Source organism: Malaclemys terrapin, chromosome 9 (genome assembly GCF_027887155.1).
Source record: "Malaclemys terrapin pileata isolate rMalTer1 chromosome 9, rMalTer1.hap1, whole genome shotgun sequence".
Taxonomy (NCBI): domain Eukaryota; kingdom Metazoa; phylum Chordata; order Testudines; family Emydidae; genus Malaclemys; species Malaclemys terrapin.
The window spans coordinates 28,689,651-28,710,561 of NC_071513.1; the positions used below are offsets into that span (position 1 = coordinate 28,689,651).

The 20,911-nt window shown below is 44.2% G+C and overlaps 1 protein-coding gene and 1 long non-coding RNA gene across 3 annotated transcripts in view; one reads left to right on the forward strand and one right to left on the reverse strand.

Annotated features, from left to right (window-relative positions):
• LOC128843372 (connector enhancer of kinase suppressor of ras 2-like) overlaps positions 1-20,911 on the forward strand; it is a 530,962-nt gene that overhangs the window by 103,628 nt on the left and 406,423 nt on the right. The window lies entirely within an intron of this gene.
• The window catches only part of LOC128843373 (uncharacterized), a 236,307-nt gene continuing 221,235 nt past the window's right edge, over positions 5,840-20,911 (reverse strand). For both annotated transcript variants that reach the window (XR_008446237.1, XR_008446236.1), the window contains one exon: positions 5,840-6,200. This is a non-coding gene — a long non-coding RNA (uncharacterized LOC128843373). The remainder of the gene's footprint in view (positions 6,201-20,911) is intronic.

The following is a 20,911-nucleotide window of genomic DNA, read 5'->3' on the forward strand; positions in this document are numbered from 1 at the left end:
GAGCCCCATGTAAGTGGCACCATCTGGCCGGCTGCCCTGTTAGCCGCGCGTGCTCTGCATGGGGGGGAAGTCCAGACATTTACAAATTCCCCCCGGACACTATTTTTAGCTCAAAAAGCCAGACATGTCCGGGGGAATCCAGACGAATGGTAACCCTATCCGTTCCCACCCTCCCCCTTCCTGCGGTCAGCTGTTTGCCAGCGGGAGGGTGGGGGATGAGCACAGCCGCAGCATGCTCACCTGGGGAGAGGAGGCAGAGAAGAGGTGGGGTGGGACCTTGGGGAGGGGGGGTGGAACGAGAAGACCTACTCTGATTGCAGAGCTGCACAGCCAGGCTGAAAAAAGAAGGTGCTGCTCAGCTCCTGGGACTTTGCAGCTGGACACCACCTTCTGGGTCCTAGTGCTGGTTGAGCTCCCTTCTGTGTGCTGGAGCCATCCTTCATCTTGTGAGTGCCCATGGTGGGGCAGGCAGGGCAGGGGGACAGAGGCAGTGGGGAAGGAAGAGGCATGGGATGGGGAAGAAAAGGGGATTGGGCAGGGATTGGCAATCTTTGGCACACGACCCGCCAGGGTAAGCCTTCTGGTGGGCCAAGCCAGTTTGTTTACCTGCTGCGTCTGCAGGTTCAGCCGATCATGGCTCCAGGCAAATGGGGGGCTGCAGGACAAGATGTGCTGGCCGTGGCTTCTCACAGCCCCCATTCGCGTGGAGCGGCAAACCACAGCCAGTGGGAGCTGCAATCAGCCGAACCTGCGGACGCGGCAAGTAAAGAAACCGGCCCGCCAGGGGGCTTACCCTGGTGGGCCACGTGCTGAAGGTTACCGATTCCTGGGATAGGGGAAACGGGGGCCCAGCATGCAGATCCCCTTGGCAGCAGCTGGGGGTCCCCTATTAAGCAGGCCCATCAAACCCTCACCCTGACAAGCCCCACCTTCCCTGCATCTGTACCACCCCGATTAACCCCCCCCAGATACCCTCCCCACTAAGCCCCAACCACCTACATCTAGACCCCCACCCAAATGAACCCTGTAGATAAATCTCTGTATTAAGCATCTTCACATAACTTTCATATGACTTTGTATTATGCCTCTCTATATAATCTTGTATTAAGCTATTTTCATACAACTTTGTATCAAGTCCTTTGCTATAGGACCTTTGTATCAGATTCCTATGTAGAAAAACTTAGAAAACTTTGTGTTAAGCCTTGGTATAATGTTATAGCCCCTAAGGATAGTCAAAGTAGAAGAAAAATGTCTTTTTGCTAGGAGTAGAATAAGATTTCCCCCTCCCCGCACTCCCTTAATCAATTGGCATGTTGAATGAATGAGGTGTGAATGACCAAGGCATGGAAGGCAAGTACCTCCAGACAGCTAGTTGGAGAGGGGATGGAAGCCAGACCAAACAAACTTGTCAAGTGGGCTCACTAAAGAAGAGCAGACATATTGAGGTCTAGGTTTAGAATCAAGCACCTTCTTTTGGAAACACCCTCTTTGAACAGTATTGGGACAACACTCAGAAGGAAGCAGCACAAAGGACCAACGGACACAGATTTTGAATCTGGTATAGATTTGCATGAGAGGGAAGCTGCTATAAATGTGAGGTGTCTTGCAGAGGACCCTGGGTCTTGTCAGCATCGGAGTATTGATCCAGATCGGCAGAAGCCCGGCTCCACCCCTCCCCTATCTAACTCACCTGGCTAGTGAAGTTAAGGGGAGCAACTAGTTGGTAACAACAACAAGACGGAGTGTGTTTGTGTGTTGTATGTGAGTGCATGAGTGTAATATAGATCATATGCATATGATACAGTGTTGATTTGATGCATGTATTACCAATGAATGTGGCATTTTGCTTTATTCCCCCTGAAAAGATCCTGTGCAGTACTTTAAGTACAACTCCACCTCCCCTGCTCCCAGACTCCTCCTTCCTTCTTCCCCCCCCCCCCCCCCCCCCCCCGCTGAGCTCCAACCACTTTCACTTGGTCCCCTCTGCAGACTCCCATTGCCCCTGCACCTGGCACCTCCCTGTGCATCCAGATCCCCCACTGAGCTGCCTGCACCCTCTTACCCCCATCTGGATACCCCCACACTAAGTCCCTCTGCACTTGGATCCTGCTGCCGGGCTGAGCCTCCCTGCCTACATCTGGTGTGCCTGGCACAAAAGGGGCAAGGCCCCAGGGTGTTTCTGTGGCAGGCATGGCCCTTGTGCTGTGTCAGGGTCAGGTTCAGTCTCACTGCCAAGTCCCTGTCCCAGGAGAGGGGGAAGGCTGCAGGGTGATCTCCCACCTCCATGTAGCCAGTGGCCTGTGCTCCCCACTGCCATGGTGGAGCTTCCACATTTTTTTATTTAAAAAAAAAAAAATCACAGAATTTGATGCAGAATTCCCTCAGGAATATGGGGCGCTGTACAGCTGTGATGGCGGGACTGTGAAGGCAGTGCCAGACAGTAGGGGATCTGTGGGTGGGGGAGCTGGGCAGGGGGTATGGTGTTCAGGGTGCAGTGTAGTTGTGGTGGGAAGTCAGCAGGAGGGGTCTCTAGGCAGGGGGTGCTGGGCATAGGGATCTGTGGGGAAATTCTCTGGGTGAGGGGGTGCTGGCATAAGGTCAGGGCACTGGGCAGGGGGCAGTGTGGAAGGGGCACACTGGCAGTGCAGGGCTGGGCGGGCCAGTGTGCATCTAGCAGTTTGGGGTTTGTAAATAGCGCCCTTGTGCTGGGCTGAGTGGGGCCACTCCAGCTGCGCTGCATCTCATTGCCCCCAACCGGCCCCTCACTGTGTGGACTGCCCCATCATATGCCTTATTTCCCCAATGGGGGCTCACAAATATGTTTGACGCTGGGCCCACAAAAAATTAATCCGGCCCTGTGACTCAGTACTGAACTGATGCCAGCACATTGTGTTGGGGGCACCCCATCCTGTTGGGCAGAGGGTGCCACTTTTTGGATAACATACAAAAGCAAGGTCTGGAACACTCCTGTCACTAAGAATCCTATGCCAACATTTTAGGAAATATGTAATTTCACTGCTGTAATATTTTAATGAACAATATGCTCTTATGCCAGGACTTGTTTTCATTGGGCTGTGATGATTAAACAGTGATCATTTTTGTTATATTTTGCATTAGTTTGTGTCAGCCTCAGAATGGAAGTCTCCTAACATCACTTTATTTCATAAATTTGTCTGTTAAATCATGAGATTCTGCTCATGGAAAAATGTGTAAATATTTAAAAATATTATATAGTGGCAGAACGTGTAACTGCAGATATTCTCCAATGTCTGCAAAGCCAGCATCATTTTGCCCCAGTCCACAAAGGGACTTAGATTCCAGGTTTGGGTGCTACTGCAAGTAAAATCTGCCTGCTCCATAGCCACCTAACCCTGTATCTGCCTAAACTCACTTGGTGCCTACATTTTTCAGAGTAAAAGTTCCCTAGCACTTAAGTTTCTGCCTCTTGGCTCATGCACTGCTGCCTCAGGCAGGCGTTGAGACACCTCTCTCATGTCTAAACCGTGTACAGTCTTCAAAGCAGGGGAAGATAGATTGGTGTTCCCCCATCTATCTTGCCTGCAGGGCCTGATCTGGTAGGCATGAGTAGCACTCATAAGAGAATGTCAGGATTATTTACTGCCAGGGTAATATTTATCTGCATCCTGTCCCTTTAAGGTTATGCCTTGTCCCTTAAAGGATTTGGAGCTGAAAAGAGAACACAGCGTGGGAGCTGGAAGCAGGCTCACAAGGGTTTTTGGTGTGCTCTGGTAAGACTGACTGGTGTGAGGCCTACATGGGCTCAAAGCACGCTCGACTCCATACAAAATGGCTGAGGGGGAAGAGGTAGGAGCAGGATTCATTATAACCTTTGGTGAGAGCACACCCCTGGGATGTGCAAAATACTTCTTCAAATCCTTTGTCCTCACCAAACATCCCAGGTGGGTATCCTAATCACTGGGCTAAAGGTTGAAAAGGGAGCCTCTGCTGCTGCCCTTTTGTGTGGTGGTGAAGTTAATGGTGCAAATAGGTGTAGCTCCAGCTGAAGATCTGGCACTTTGAGTTTTCAAATGCAAAGTCTCAACTTCTGTCTTCTTGCCACTAATACATACAGGCTGTTATTGGTTCAGTGGTGGTTAGGAGATAATGTCCAGATTTCAGATTAATTGGTCAGCTGTTGAATGTTCTGATGTAATGTTTCTATCCTGTGTCTTGGTGATTGAGTGTTTAAGTATCCAATTGAGAGTGGGTGGGTGGTGTCTCTCTGAAACTGGTCTCAGTCAGAACAGTCCAGCTCTCTTCCACAGTTTGTTCTTGTAGTTTAGCTCTTAACAGAGAGCAATACTTCGTCTTCAAACTTACCTGCTGACTCTCATTTGCTATTAGCCCGGCATAAGAGCAAATAGCTGTGTCTGGCTGCTCAGAAATTGCTAGAAGAAAACAAAATAGGTGTGCATGACCAAAAGAAATCAGTTATGAAGAAAACTAATGTGAAATATTTATTTGTATTTTGAAAAATAAAACCACTCTGGTGTGGCAAAGTACTAAATCACATACGCAACCAAAAGAGTCCAGATACATTAAATATTGATAGTAAAAAAGGTTTTCTGAAGTGCTGTAGCAGTTTGAAAGCATTTAAGTGCAATTGGCACACTTACAAATCATAAGCTATGCTGGACAAATCCATATTTTGTGCCAAACTAAGGCTTTTGAACTCCTCAAGAGAGATGAGTGCTAAATTTGTCTCAGGACAGGCTTTTGTGGAGCTAGTGCATGAATAGCATTTTTTCCCAAGTGATGTGAATGACCACAGAATATTTTTATAACACATCTCCAAGAGAAAATGAAAAGTTGAGAAAAGGAAATGTTCTTTTAAGGTGTTTCTGTGATAGCTTTTTATCTTAAAGATATGTATTCAAAATTGGGTCTGTTGAATCAGAATCTACTTTGCTTGTCATTCAATGCATTATGTTTCTTCCTCTGAATCTATGTTATGTCTTTACATCTGTATATGCAGCATTAGTGGCAGCAGTCTATCAGATATACTGTTAGACATAAAACTCATATTCAGCCATTGCCCCAAAAAGGAACAATCATATGAACATTCGTGATATATTTGAAACTATATTTATGAAAAACGTGGGTAATAAATAGTGTCAGACACATTTGCTCCTGTGCAGTCTTCCAATCTGAATTAGATATATTTACGTATTGACCACATTTTTTTTTTAGATTTTTGAGAGTTGGTGAGGGGGAGGGGAGATGGAAGGTCGCGCTGACAGCTCTGGAGGTAGAGACAAGTCCCTTTTCCACAGAACAAATAGGTAGAGAAGCTTGGCAGTGCAAGCTTATCCAGCCATGCTGCCAAAGTGACACAACCTGTTCTAGCGGACTGCATCTAGAGGCGAGAGTCTCCATGACCACTTATCTCTTAAAGAGAGACAGTCCATTGAACAGTTATCTCAGGGATTCTCAAACTGGGGTTGGGACCCTCAGGGGGTCATGAGGTTATTACATGGGGGGGTCACAAACTGTCAACCTCCACCCCAAATCCCATTTTGCCTCCAGCATTTACAATGGTGTTAAATATATAAAGAAGTGTTTTTAATGTATAAGGGGTGGGGGGTCACATTCAGAGGCTTGCTATGTGAAAGGGGTCACCAGTAAAAAAAAGTTTGATAGCCACTGAGTTATCTGGTAGTAATGTATTTTTATCATCGTGAGCTGGATTGAATTGGTAACAACAAATAAAAATTTCCCATTCTTTGTTTTCCTGAACTATCCAAGTCATTCCTCCCCCTCATAAAAATGTTAGATTGTTTCTATAAAACAAATATGAAGGACATAAATCCACACCGTGTAGAGGTCAAAGCATAGGGGTTTATTACACACAGCGCTGGCGGAGTGTCACCTGGCTTATTAGGCTCAGAGACACTGTCAATTAATTGATTACAATGAAATATATAGATTTTCCATGGGCGGGGGAAAGTGACGGGGTAGGCAGTTCCACACCCCGGGATAGGTTTTGCAGCAAGACAAGATAGCACAATAGCCAATGGTTAAAAGGTTACACAATGTCTCCGCCCATGGTCTCAAGTTAGCAAATTAACATTTGATTAATACTTTGATAAAATGTTATTAGTATAAAATATATATGTTGAATTCTGATTTGGGGTCCATAGGAATGGAGTAACTCCTTTGATTGTCCGACAGGTACATGTCTAGGGGATAAAGCAAAGAAACAGTGAAAGCATATGAAAATAGAGATTGTCTCCTTTATGTCTTAAGGCAGGGCATTGGTCCCTTGGAAGGGAGGTGGAAGGGTGCCATATCATTATAGTGACATGTGCCAATATTTCATAAACTCAAGGTTGGATCTGTGGGAAGACTGTTTTCCCTTCAGGAGAAACACAATAGGAACAGGGATCCTTTGTTCAATTTGAAACATTGGATGAAACATAATTATTCAGTTATTGCTTCAACATCTGGCATTTCTACTGACCAAGCAGATCTTAGTAAAGGCAATGTTATTTTGTTTACCCCAGCTTTCTCTTAGCTGATCACTATTAGTTAGGCCTCTGGTCTCCAGACCAAACTCTGGACTTCGGGTCTGAAAAAGAGCTGGCACAATCCATATATACCAGGTTGTTATATAACATGCACATGGATTTTAACCCTTCAAATAGTTAATCATTTAAAGAAAGCAGCTATGATTACAGTAAACCCCATTATACTGTATGATAGTTCGACTAAACATGGCGCCTTCCAGTGGGATCTCATTGCTAGATACATAGTGTTTGGGGGCCAAAAGGACCCTGATGCCACTGGGGCATAGATTAGCTGTTATTAGCAGAGCAAAAATGCTAGCATGCTGGGCTGAAGGCATAGAGCTACCAAGAGACACTGATGATGCTGGCAGATAATAAGGTTGGGGGGTTGATACTTCACTTGACAGAGATAGTGAGATGTGCCTTTCCTCCATGAGAGAGAGAGAGAGAGAGAGAGAGAGAGATACATACATATGGATGGATGGATGGATGGATGGGGTTGTTGCCAGCTCAGCTTCCATTGACCTTAAAGGTTCTGGGTAAATACCCCTTGCACTCATTAGAAATAGTATGAATGGGAATAGTAACACAATGGTGCTGGTATCAATAAAAACATTTCACTTTCTGTGAATTATTTTCTACAGTAATATTACATTACTATTTAATAGGGCTATCAAGTGATTAAAAAATTAATCATGATTAATCACATTGTTAATAATAGAATACTACTTATATAAATATTTTTGCATGTTTTCCACATTTTCAAATATATTGTTTTTAGTTACAACACAGAATACGAAGTGTACAGTGTTCACATTGTTTGTTTTTTATTATAAATATTTGCACTGTAAAAATAAAATAGATGTATTTTTCAGTCAATCTCTTTATCATGAAAGTTGAACTTACAAATGTAGAATTGTCCAAAAAAACTGCATTCAAAACTAAAACAATGTCAAATTTCAGAACCTACAAGTCCACTCGGTCCTACTTCTTGATCAGCCAATTGCTCAGACAAACCAGTTTGACATTTTGAAGGAGATAATGCTGCCTGCTTTTTGTTTACGTCACCTGAAAGTGAGAACAGGCATTCTCATGGCATTGTTGTAGCCGGCGTTGCAAGATATTTACGTGCCAGGTGCACTAAAGATTCATATGGCCCTTCATCTTCAACCACCATTCCAGAGGACATGCTTCCATGCTGATGACGCTCGTTTAAAAAAATATGCCCTGAAGGATTAGGGTTTATAAGCCAACCTCTAACAGATGCATGTGAGAACGAAGCCACCACTATGGAAAGGTTATTCTATAATTGTCCATCATGGAATTTCTTCCAGCTTAACCTGAAGAATATGGTAGTGGCTACTGTAAAGAGACAATTTTCTGGACTAGATGAACCACTGGTATGCACGGTATGGCAAATTCTGTGCTCCCATAATAATAGATGCAGACAAATATAGAGTCCTAGTTTGTCAGCAAAACATGGCTTCCTGCTTTGAGACATTTATTGCAGTCTGCTCTTTACAGATAGTGCTGCCAGAGGTGACATGTGTGGGTATTGCAGGGGTCAAGTGCCCCCTCCCCTGATTGGCCTACTGGGGGCAGTGAGGGAGAGGGGCTCTGTCCTTCTGTCCCTGTGCTTACCCCCCCTCTCCCTCCACACACACACACACACACACACACACGGCCGCTCTCCCTGGGAGCTGGGCGGGGAGTGGAATGGAGACACTTCTGCTGGAGAGAGCCTGGCTAGGAGGTGTGCATATGAGTGAGCCTCCTAGCCAGGCGCTCTCAGGCAGAAGCGTCTCCATTCCACTCCCGCCCAGCTGCCAGGGAGAGCGGCTGAATGTGCGGGCAGGGTGTGCGGTGGGGGGACGGGACACAGGGAGAGGACAGAGAGCCCCCCCCCCATTGTAGATAATGTGGGGTGGGAGAACACTGTGGCACCAGGCTGGGCACATGTCAGGATCACTGGGAAGGGGAGACATGTGGGACAGTCATATGTCCTCCCCTTTAGCCTACTGGGTCGGCACCAGTCATCTGTGAGTGATGCAGAGTTATTATCTATATAATAAGGTCCAGCAGTGTCATTGTGGGTCATTATGAAGCCTAAAATGTCTGAGTCAGTGTGAAATGATCAAGCAGTTACACGCATGGTTGAATGCTCTTTTGGTTCAGACTATCACCAGGTTGAATCTGCACTTGGTTTTACGGGTCTGCCATCCAATTTTTAAACGCTCAGCCATTTTGCCTTTATGAAATATACTCCTGTGACAGTAAGGCATCTATCTATGCCAGGCCAAGAGTCATACACTGTTGTGATATCACCACCCTTACTCTACAACTAATTTGCGTGCAACCATTTCATTGGTTGTATGAGGGAGACTGCACAGATGCTGGATTACTTGGCCCAAATGCCAGAGTGCTCCAAAACCACCCAAACAGCAACACAAGCAGCAGATATATAACCCCAAAGCGCGCACACCTCCTCACCCCAGTCAGTACACACACCTCATTTGGCACTTGCACTAATCAACATGAATTTCCTATCACAACATACACATTCACCCACCATTGCTCTAAACTTGAATGGCAAAGGCATGGGTCTATCACTAGTTTGTTTCATAATTCAGTAAGTTTCTCAACAATGTATGTAGTCCATTGAATAGCTCTTTCTGAAATTCCTCTGGGCATTGTCTCTTAACACTGCAGTTATAAATCTTAACCATAACTTTAATTCTGTATATATAGAAAAAAACCACCAATCAACCAAAATATATAACACAGCCTCAGACTCTATAATGCATTTGTGGAATATACTGTATTTGCCTCTTCATGTATAATGCTTGGAGATCTACAACTTTGAATTGTTTAGCTGTCTACAAAAGTCCAACAGATGTAGTATATAATACTTAACTCACATTGGTAAGAGGAAATCTTTTTCTTTCCTCCCCTCCTTCAAATGATTAAAACTAATTATATATAAAACACTTGGTAATTCCTTCTGATTCTTGTTTCACAGCACTCTGCAAACATTGGAGTTGTTCCACTATGCATTCAAATTGCAAGCCATAAATTCTTAAGCACTTTGCTTCTGTGCAAACACTAAACCCTATAGTCAAAGTTAATTGCAAACTCAACAGCTTTTGCCTTTGAGTTTGCAGGATCCCACTCTCATTAATGCAGAACCATAGCCATAGCATTACTCACTCTAGCCAGATTGTCACAGATATGAAGAAGAGTAAATCAAAGTTAAATAAAATAATATTTGGCAACAGCAGATGGTCTTCTCAGCAGTGGATTCTAGGGACATTTCAAGAAAAAGTGTTGTAGTGACAAACTTGTGTGTAATGTGTTTGAAATGGCCCTCAGTTTGTGGAGAAGTTGGATTCTAGAAACTGGATCTGAACCTGTTCAACTGGTTTTGGTTTGATATCAGATGCCATTTGGATGAAGCCCATCATAATTATAATTATTATTTTTTTATTATTATTATAATGTAGTGTTTATGTAGAGTGGTTCTCCTCTGTAGCCATTCAAAATGCCTTAGATATTTGAATAATATTACCCCAGTATTTGTAACAGTTGCTAGTATTCCTAGGTGTTCCCTATACTTTACATAGTGGTGGATTGTTTATATTGTAGGCAGAGATGGTTGGGCCGCCTATAGTTAAGGTTGCCTGACACTTCACATTATAAAACTCTGTTTTCAGTTTCTTTTATCCGTGCTAAACTTTAACCGTTACAGCTGAAATTTTGCATGCTGTCTGCCTCAGACTGATGTGGGTTTTTTTTTTGTTTTTTTGGGTTTTTTTTGGTTTTTGGAACATGTAATTAAACATTATTATGATGCATACACCCAAGAGAGGAATTATGTTTGCGTGAATATCCTTAATTCTGGCATTTCCTAACTTTTGAGTGCTTGACTTAGCAATGTCCTTTTACCATCCTGTGTGGTTTTTCATGTAAGTGTAGGGAGTACGTAGGGTGCTGCAGATGTGCAACATTATCTAGGTATCCAAGCATGGACTGTGCTGCTGAGCAGACAAGCTGCTTTCTTTGGCTGAAGGACTGGTCTGCTCCCTCTGCTACAAGTAGGGTTGCCAGGTGTTTGGTTTTTATCGGAACACCTGGTCAAAAAGGGACCCTGGCAGCTTTGTCAGCATCGCTGACCAGGCTGTTAAAAGTCTGGTTGGTGGCACAGGCAGGCTCCCTACCCAGCTCCATGTGACTCCCTGGAAGCTGTCTGCATTTCCCTCTGGCTCTTAGGTAGAGGGACAGCCACAGGGGCTCTGCGTGCTGCCCCAGTGCCAGCTCAGCAGCTCCCATTGGCCAGGAACTGCAGCCAATGGAAGCTGAGGGAGTGGCACCAGCAGGCACAGGCAGAAAGCAGAGTCATGTGGTTGCACCTCTGTCTAGGAGCCGGAGGAAGATGCCAGAAGCTCCCTGGGAGTCACCTGAGGTAAATGCTGCCTGAGGCCGCACCCCAACCCCCCTGCTCCAGCCCTGAGATCCCTCCTGCACCCTAAGCCCCCGACCCCACCCCAGAGCCCTCACCCCCAGCCAAAGCCCTCACCCTTCTTCCCCAGCCTGGATCCCCCTCCTGCACCCCAAACCCCTCATCTCCGGCCCCACCCCAGAGGCTCACACCCACAGCTGGAGCCCTCACTCCCTCTCGCACCCCAACTGCTTGCCCCAGTCCAATGAAAATGAGTGAGGGTGGGGAGAGTGAGCGACAGAGGGAGGGGGGATGGAATGAGCAGGAGGTGTAGCCTCGGAGAAGTGGGGCAAGGGTGTTTGCCAACTTTCTATTTGTAGAAAACCAACCCTAGCTACAAGTGCACTAACTGAAGTTGCTGAGAGCAGCAGGAGTGTAGACTTACCCAAGCTCCATGTAACAGCATTCCTGGTAACATCTATTCATGTGCATTATCTGTAGGGCTGGTCAAACATTTTCTGTCTTACCTGGTTTTGGATGGAATATTGGTTTTTCAACTAAACATTTCCATGGAAATTGTCTGCTTTAAGCTAAAACTTAGATTTTTTTCATCAGAAAAACTGAAAATATGGGGGCTGAAAACCAAAATGTTGGGTTTTGTTGGGCAATTTTCAGCTGAATTTTTTTGTTGTTGTTGTTGAAATTTTCTGTGGGGGAACCCTCCCATTTGTCTGCCAGCTCTAACAATTTCACTGCTCACCATATATATGTGCAGGTTGATGGGAAAAGAATGTCAGGGCCCCAGATCTGCAGAGTCAGGGAGAGACAACCACCTCACAGATTCTGAGACCAAATCCTGGAAAATAGTGATTTTTATTTTATTTTATTTTTTTTAGTGCTATTTTACCTACTCAGAGTTAAGGTTTTAGTAACTGGAAGTTTTTTACTTCCAATTTTTTGTTGTTGCACATCATGTGATTAATCATGTTATATTGTAAGCATTACAATTTATTGGTACAATGTGATGACACTGAAAATTGAACATTCCATTTTCCTGCAGTTCATGTCCTCACATTGTATTCGTAATGTGTACTAGCATCTCTTTAGTCAGTACAGAACTCATACTAATAGTTACTTAAGTGCCAAATTCAATAGAAGCCAATTAAATCTGGCCTGAACCAACTGAAACCTGACATAACCAAGGATAGTCATTATGGAAGCTTGTATAAAAAAAATATCGTAGTAAGAAAGTCATGTTGCCCGCACAGGACACCTTTCTTAATAAATGCCACTCCACTTTATGATATAACTATAGGTAAGAAAATCTTAAAGAATAACCTGCTAATCAACAGAGCTGAAGATTGACACAAAATGTGCCACTTATTTGGTTGTATTTGTTAACCTCCTTAGTTGTTAAAACAGGCGGCAGCTTTCTGACAGCCTTGAATTGAAACAGAATTGCAGCTCGGTGAGCAGAAAATGAGTGCTTTCAAACATAATTATCTAAGTCATTATTTTCTCTGGAAAATGAGAACCTGAATAAAGGTGATTGAGTGATCCAGTGGGTAAGAAACCTAAAGGCAGCACTCATCATTTTTCTAAATGGGAATTGTAACAAAGGTATTCTACTGATTTGATTTTGATCTCGAAGATCTAACAGGTCAAATAAATAATTAAATGTTTCACATCCTTCTAGCAAAATTATATAACTTTATTTATTCCCCGCAAGTTAACAAACATACACTAGTGACTTTGCCACTCAAGTTTATTGTTTTATGGTAAGCACAAATGAGGGTGGACAAATGTGTGCGTGTGGTGTTGATTTGTGCAGGTGATTTGTGCAGGTGACAAATGAGAGGGGTGTGTGTGTGTGTGTGCGCGCGCGCTGCAGTGAGGAGCTGTTTGTGTTTGGGTTCTTGTGTATGCTGGTTATGAAATGAAGAAGTTTGAGCAAGATCATATAGTGCCCTAAATGTGAGAAGGAGCAGTTTTGGTTGAGTGGGGAAGATGGCAGAGGTCATGCTGAAAGATTTAGGAGAAAGTTGGTAGAACAGAAGTTTAGGCAGGAGGAGTACATAACATAGAGTAGGATTTGGGGGACAAAGTGGAGGAAGAACTAGGGTCATAGTAAAAGAAATAGGTAGGGTCAGGTGTGTGAGACTGAGGGAGGTGGATGCTTATGAAGTTACAAGGGAACAGAAGACTGGGATGGAGGAGAGGGTGGAGCTAGAAGTGGGAGAAAGGGAGAACTTCTAACTGATTATCACTTCAGTTTTGTTTCTTTAATTGAGGAGTTTAAGGACACAGATGGAAGCTAAAGCAACAGAGGCTGTGGAGACTCAAAAGTAGAGAAGATTAATTGTAAATTGGCACAAGAAGCATTTAGGGAGTATGTAACTGCTTGGCAGGGCTCTTTGATTGACCTCTCAGGTTATCAGCCACTGAAGTCCTACAAGGACATGCTGAGTCCTGCTGACTCACTATAGCAGGTGCAACTCCTTAAATATCCTGGCTATAAAGGGAGTGGGAACAGCTCTTCTACTCACAAGAATCTAGGTTTTGGGGCTGATACTAGGAATGGAAAATCTCAGGTAAAGGCATAGGCTGGAGTATGTTTCTGTTGCATTAACTTGTTAACAAAGCCAAACGTTGAGAAAAGGATGCATTTTGAACTAACCTAGCATATTCACTGTTTGGAGAAAAATGGAAACACCACAGGCTTTCAGAGTGGAAATAAAATTGCTTAGAAGGGAATAGAGCAGCCTTGAAAAAAGAGAATAAGTGGAAATTGGAAGACGGTGGTATTGTTACTAGGCTCTCCACATGCACTTAGCAGTATAGCAAAAGGAAAAGAGGTAGCAACGGCTAGGTGGGAGCAGATGATGGACAGCCTGGTATGAGACTGGAACAAAGGAGTCAAACAGAAGAGGGTAGACTTGGAAATAAGGACAATGAAGTTGACAAAAAGGAGCAAAGGCTGAAAGCAGCAGCAGCAAAGAGAGAGGTTGATAGAATAGAGATCACAGAATGAATAAGAGGAGAGAGGAGAATGGGAAAATGAGCAATGTTGAGAGAGCTGGTGATTGCTAAAAAGCATTAATACACCATGAATAAACTACTTTAGGATTTTCTGGCATGAAAGATGCCATTTAGATGTAAGAAATTTATTTAATTTGTGCAATTTCCTACATCTTATTTACAATATTTGGTTGAATTGATCTTGATCATAAACATATGTGAACTAAAGAGGCATCGGGTTCTAAAAGACCTTATTTGAAAAAAAAAATAGTGCTTTTTCAGCTAGCCTTGTAAATATTTTTACATAAAAATGAATGTGATTTCACATGACTGATGAAAATTACGTTGTCACAGTTTCAGGGTAACTGCACCTGTATTCCCCTTCCATGGTCCCTCAAGGGCACCCACTTAAAGGTCTCTGGCTCCCCACAATCACCTCCCCTCGGTGGAGACCCATGTCTCACTGCTAGGCAGTCTTTGTCTCTGAGTATGAAGCAAGCATCCAGTTTATAACAAAGCAATGCATTTTGCAACTGGGATTGTCTGCCTCAGTTTACCACTAGGTTCAACATAGATGATGAGATATTATGGAAAATCAGTAACTAGGCATACACAAGTACCATATATTGAATGACCAGACAGAGTACATATACCCTGATCCTTGGGGTCTGATTGAGGTGCAGGATCTGATTGAGATGCAGGGACTAGGGGAAGAAGTGTTTCTGTGCTCACCCAATGCCTGCTTTGGCTTCCAATATAAATTAGAGCAGCTTCACATTTTCTCTAACTTTTGACTGCCTCCAACAGCCTCCAAGGTGCCACTGCAGCAGTTGGGGATTGCCAAAACACTGCATGTTCCGGCCATGCCCATGTCCCCCCTACCTGACACATGCCCCTAAGAGGGAGTGGAGAGGGGTTCATAGCTGGTTCTATGCCCCTGAAGGTAGGGGAATCCCTGCTGGGGTACTTAGGCCAGTTTTAAGGTTGCTTTGTGCCATCAGAACATCACAAAGGAGCCACGTGAAGGGCAAAGATCTGGCCTATACTGTGCAGGAGGTAAGTTGTCTTATGGAATTCAACAAAAAGAGGCAGCTGGAAATTCTGTTTCCTTCCATTGTACTTTTTTTTTTTTTTTTTTTTTTTTTTAAGCATTGACCTCCAAAGTAGTCCACTTTAAATTAAATGCAACTGTAGCCCCTTTTGGAGCAGCAAGTAAGTAATGAATCACAGACTACTTCCTGTGCCAGCAAGCTAAGCAAAACAGAGGGGGGAAAAAAGCATCTTGAATAAATACTAACCTTCATTAACCCCATTCTGGATATTTTTTAAATAAATTATCTGAAACATACTATAGACCATCATACTTAACATTTTAATGTGCTGCTTCTGTTGTGAAAACACATCTGCTCGTACAACCATAATAATTATTGCAAAATGTTTGCTGGGTATTAGATAATGTTTTCATTCCAGGATCTCAGAGCATTTTAAAAACTTGAACCCTCACAATACTCCTGTGAGATATGTAAGTATCATTATAAAAAATATATAGATTGGGAAATGGGGGGGAGGGAGGGAGGAGTGACTTGTGCAAGGTTATATAGCAAATCAATGGCAGAGACAGGAACAAATTCAGAAGTCCTGATTCCTAGTCTCCTGCTCAAATTGGTAGAATGCTAGGTTACTCAAGATTCAGAAGATGCTACTACAGCTCTTTAGGATGGAGCTCCAAACTCAACAACAAACCAGAAAGTTGGCCTCTTGGCTTTTGACATGCAGTCCTGCAGCCTTAAACTCCCTCCCCTTCCTTAGTTTTCCAAGTCTGGGGTTTTTCATTTTGAAACAGAGCAGGGGGCACTGGGAACTCTCAGAATACAGGAGAGTTGAAGGATTGGATCTGCGATGTTGATGCTTCTAGGGGAAGTGGAGATGCAGAAACAGGGTGAAGTCTGCGGCTCCCTGGAACTGCCTGGCCATAGATAGGGATGCTACTCTTTTGGGTAAGAGCTCAGAGCTGGATGAGGGGCAATATGGGGAGAAGAGCTGGATATGGGGCAGCAGGAGGAGAGTGTGTATGGAGCTAGGTGCAAGGAGTAGAGCGTGGGTCTGGGTGTGAGGGCAGCAAGAAGTAAGTGTGTGTGTGTATAAGAGTGAAGGAGCAGGGGGAGAGCTCTGGGCTCCCTTCTTAGGAAAATTCTGGTTGTGCCCCAGCATCACCTGTAGAAAAAATAAATGTCCACATAAAATCTGAACTTTTTTGTTTTCAAAAACGTTCTAAAAGTTTTTAGTAAAAACAGGTAGTTTCAGCAGAGAGGCCAAGAACTATATGGACATAAACACTAACCCATCATGCTTATAATGACCCTGCCATGGCAGAATTACTATATTGGCAGGGCAATGAAGACCTTGCAGTCCTACTGCCCATGCTGTACCCATTTTGTGGATAAATAGAAGACTTTAGTCTCCAAGGCTAATAGCCTGGAATTTTCTCAACAGCCCTAAATCCATTCATATTTAAAATAAGGCAATTTATGCAGATGCACACCAGTTTTTTTCTTGTGAAAAGTTTCCCGAAGGTGGGGTTTTTACAGTTTATTGTGTGAAAACCATATCTGTTGCTGAAAATAGCACAATTTTGCCTTTATCTAAATTCACCAATTCTTCTGAAAATCTGTGCGTTTTCATACAACGAAAATCAGTAGTGTGAAACAGAGGCCTGATCCTGCCCTCAGTAAGGCCAATGATAAAGTTCCCATTAACTTCAGTGGTGCAGTATCAAGACCATAGAGAGCAAGGTTCAGAAGGAATATGCTCTCTGATCTATTTCTGATCCTCTGAATGAAATTCTCATTCATCAGTTGGTATATCCACACTTCAGATTCACGCAGTGAATTTCTCACAGCTTCAGTGTATGTGGGTGTAGTTCTATTGACTTCCTTGATTTCAGTGTAGTGCCATCCATACACTCATGGCTGAATTCAGCTCTATAGGTTACAAATGAATAGAGCAAGTACATAGCATAGCCAGTTGCCCCAGAAACTGGAGCTTGTGTTTACTCACAATTCAGCTTGTAATTGTAATTTAGCTTGTTTTAACTGGGAAGCTGCCAGAATCAAATCAAAATGTGTTCACAGTAGATCCAAAATATGTCATAAGTGCCAGGCTTATAGTAGCAAAATGTACCACCATGTTTTCAAAATATTTGACATGAAAATCTCCTATGGTTTAGGATTGCACCATTGTGACATTTTGGGGATATCACACACAACCTAGGGCGCTAGCATTTGGGGGGAGGTAGCATTTCGGGTCCTTCGGTGGTGGCCGGATCTTCAGCTGCCCTGGTCATCGTCGTCATTTAGGTGGAGGGAGCTGGGGCAGGGGGGCGCGGGGAGGGCCGCCTGCAGCAAGTAAGGGGGGAGGGGCGGCATGCAGGGGAACTCCCCGCCCCAGCTCACCTCTGCACTGCCTCCTCCCCTGAGCATGCCGCCCCGCTCTGCTTCTCTCCCTCCCAGGCTTGCGGCACCAAACAGCTGATTGGTGCCACAAGCCAGGGAGGTGGGAGAAGTGGAGCGGCCACAGCGTACTCAGGGAGGAAGCAGAGCAGAGGTGAGCTGGGGTGGGGAGCTGCCGCATGGCTCCCCGGGCCAGGGGGAGCTGCCGGGGGCGCCACAGGGCAGAGGGGGGGAGCTGCCGCAGGGCTTGGGGGGGGGGGGCTGCGGGGGCACAAGGTGGAAGTTTCGCCTAGGGCGCGAAACATTCTTGCACCCGCCCTGCCTAGGCCAGTCCCATCTGTTCCATGGGTCTCTTATCGTGAAGTATATGTATCTTTAGACAAAAATTAGGGTTTAGATGGGCTTCTTTGACAAGGGAGATAATATATTCAGGGGAAAATATATCTATCATTGCATTATTTAGGTGCATGGTGTGCTACTTCTATTGATTGTTTCTATATGCCAGTTGAGGATGGAGAGGCCGTGGAATGTATGTTAATAGCAGAAAGTACCTGCTCTGCCAGTATGGAAAACACAATTTTTTTTTTTCTTTGCTGGCTGATTGCAAATGAATTTCTGAGATTTGATTGTGTAGCTTCTGGGCCAGAAAAAACAGGTCCACTCTAGAGCCCTGTGTAGGACTATTTTTAAATCCTGCTCCCATCCCGCCCCACAATATCCACTCCTATATTGTTTCTTGCAGTTTTATCCTGCTCTCACCCACAAAAACCTTAGATTCTGCAAATCCTACAACAGACAAATTCCTCCATGGTACTTTAAAATAAAAAAAAAACCCACCCACCACATTCAGTTAATATATTATACATTTCTACCCTGATATAACACAAATTCGGCTATAACGTGGGTAAAACAGCGCTCCGGGGGGGGGGGCTGCGCACGCCAGCGGATCAAAGCAAATTCAATATAACGTGATTTCACCTATAATGCGGTAAGATTTTTTGGCTCCCGAGGACAGCATTATATCGGGTGTATGTATAAGTGGAATTCAGATACAATTTTTACCACTAAAAGAATAAAACAAACCTTTTATTAAAAAAAAAACCAACCCAACAAATAAACAAAAAACCACAAAACTTTAACTCCTGTTTATAATAGACATCAAATCTTTCTAACCTTATTTAAATTTAAGTATTAAAATCTTTATTTAAAAAAAAATAGTGTTTTCCTGCAAATCACTGCAATTTTTTTTTCCCCACCCACAACAAAGTACACTTTCCCCTCTCCCGCTATCATGGCAGTGGGTCCTGCGGGGCTCATGGGATCTCAGTCCTGCTGCAGGGCTCTAGCCCACAATTCTGTGGCAGGAGCAAGGGAAGGCTCTAATCTCACCCTGGTAGGAGAGATCATCTTGACTTTGTGAAAGATGAGCATGAAAACATACCATGGCAGGGATTCTGCCCCTCCTATGGCTCCAATGTGCTGCTCTGACATGATATAGTGGCCAAAGACAGCTTGCAAGTGGCCAAAGGAGAATTTCCTCCTTGTCTTGGTACTGCATTAGGCCCCAGCACTGGGGCATGGTAAGGTGTAGCCCTGCAGTGCATGCAGCTAACTCCATTCTGGCTTGACCGCACTGGCTGTTGTAACTCGGAGCAGCCCTCTGGACTTCCTCTATCATGTCAGAAGCAGCCCAGAGTCAGGACGGAACAAAGGGGGCTTAAAACCTTTCCTTTGGGTGGCATCTTCTGTGATGTGCCTACTGGAGGTATAGGGAATAACCTGATTCCATATTGCCAGTCTCCCTTACCAAATATAGAGCCAGAGTTTACCTGTTGATGTGAGTTAAGTCTAAGATGGCTTCCCAGGCAATTGAGACTATGACAGCCTGAGTCTTTGAGAGACTTTAATACTACACTTGATGAAAAATGACCCTAATATACAATTTAAAAAGGGTCCATAACACAAGCAATACAACCCACTCAGAGCAGGATTAAACAATTATCAGGAACAAAGAGAGCCTTCGTACAAGCACTGAGGAACTCTGAATGAGAATTTCCCTAAAATGATGATTTATTACTTGTTTAGCATCTGAAATCTGATCAGTGCTGGATAGTGTGCAAAAATAAGGAGCAGCTCTATTTTTTGAGTCAAAGAAATTGCTGCATACAGTATTTTGTGACGTTAGCACAGGAATGAGGTAGAAGCTGTGATGATATCAACAAAACATCTTCCTATTTTGAGGAAATGAGCACAGATAAGTTCTGTACCATCAATGCAAGTGTCCTAGGTTAAATTACTCCAGTGCAGAAAGGCAGCACGAGGCTTTTGTGCCTCTTAAATCCTTTAAATAGAATGTAAATGGGAATTAAGTGACATGTAGACCTTGTCCTATCCCTTTCCGTAGGTGTGAATTTTAGTCTGTAAGCCTCAAGGGCCCAGTTAGCAAACTCTCTCTCATTGTGGGCTCCATCTTGCAAGCTGCAGAGCACTCTGGCCCTGATCCATCAAAGCACTTAAATATGTACTTAACTTTACTTATGTGGGTAGTCAGTGGGGTTAGTCACATGCTTAAAGTTACACAAGTACTTAAGTACTCTTCTGAATCAGAGCCAGAATGCTTAGCACCAGGCCGCATGAAGCCCCATGTGAGGAGTTCTGACTCATACAAATAGCCTTATTGAAGTCAATGAAGCTTCTGAACTGAAGTATCAGGGGGGTAGCCGTGTTAGTCTGAATCTGTAAAAAGCAACAGAGGGTCCTGTGGCACCTTTGAGACTAACAGACGTATTGGGAGCATAAGCTTTCGTGGGTAAGAACCTCACTTCTTCAGATGCAAGTAATGGAAATCTCCAGAGGCAGGTATAAATCAGTGTGGAGATAACAAGGTTAGCTCAATCAGGGAGGGTGAGGTGCTCTGCTAGCAGTTGAGGTGTGAACACCAAGGGAGGAGAAACTGCTTCTGTAGTTGGATAGCCATTCACAGTCTTTGTTTAATCCTGATCTGATGGTGTCAAATTTGCAAATGAACTGGAGCTCAGCAGTTTCTCTTTGGAGTCTGGTCCTGAAGTTTTTTTGCTGTAAGATGGCTACCTTTACATCTGCTATTGTGTGGCCAGGGAGGTTGAAGTGTTCTCCTACAGGTTTTTGTATATTGCCATTCCTGATATCTGACTTGTGTCCATTTATCCTCTTGCGTAGTGACTGTCCAGTTTGGCCCATGTACATAGCAGAGGGGCATTGCTGGCATATATAACATTGGTGGACGTGCAGGTGAATGAGCCGGTGATGTTGTAACTGATCTGGTTAGGTCCTGTGATGGTGTTGCTGGTGTAGATATGTGGGCAGAGTTGGCATCGAGGTTTGTTGCATGGGTTGGTTCCTGAGTTAGAGTTGTTAGGTGCGGTGCGTGGTTGCTGGTGAGAATATGCTTAAGGTTGGCAGGTTGTCTGTGGGCGAGGACTGGCCTGCCTCCCAAGGTCTGT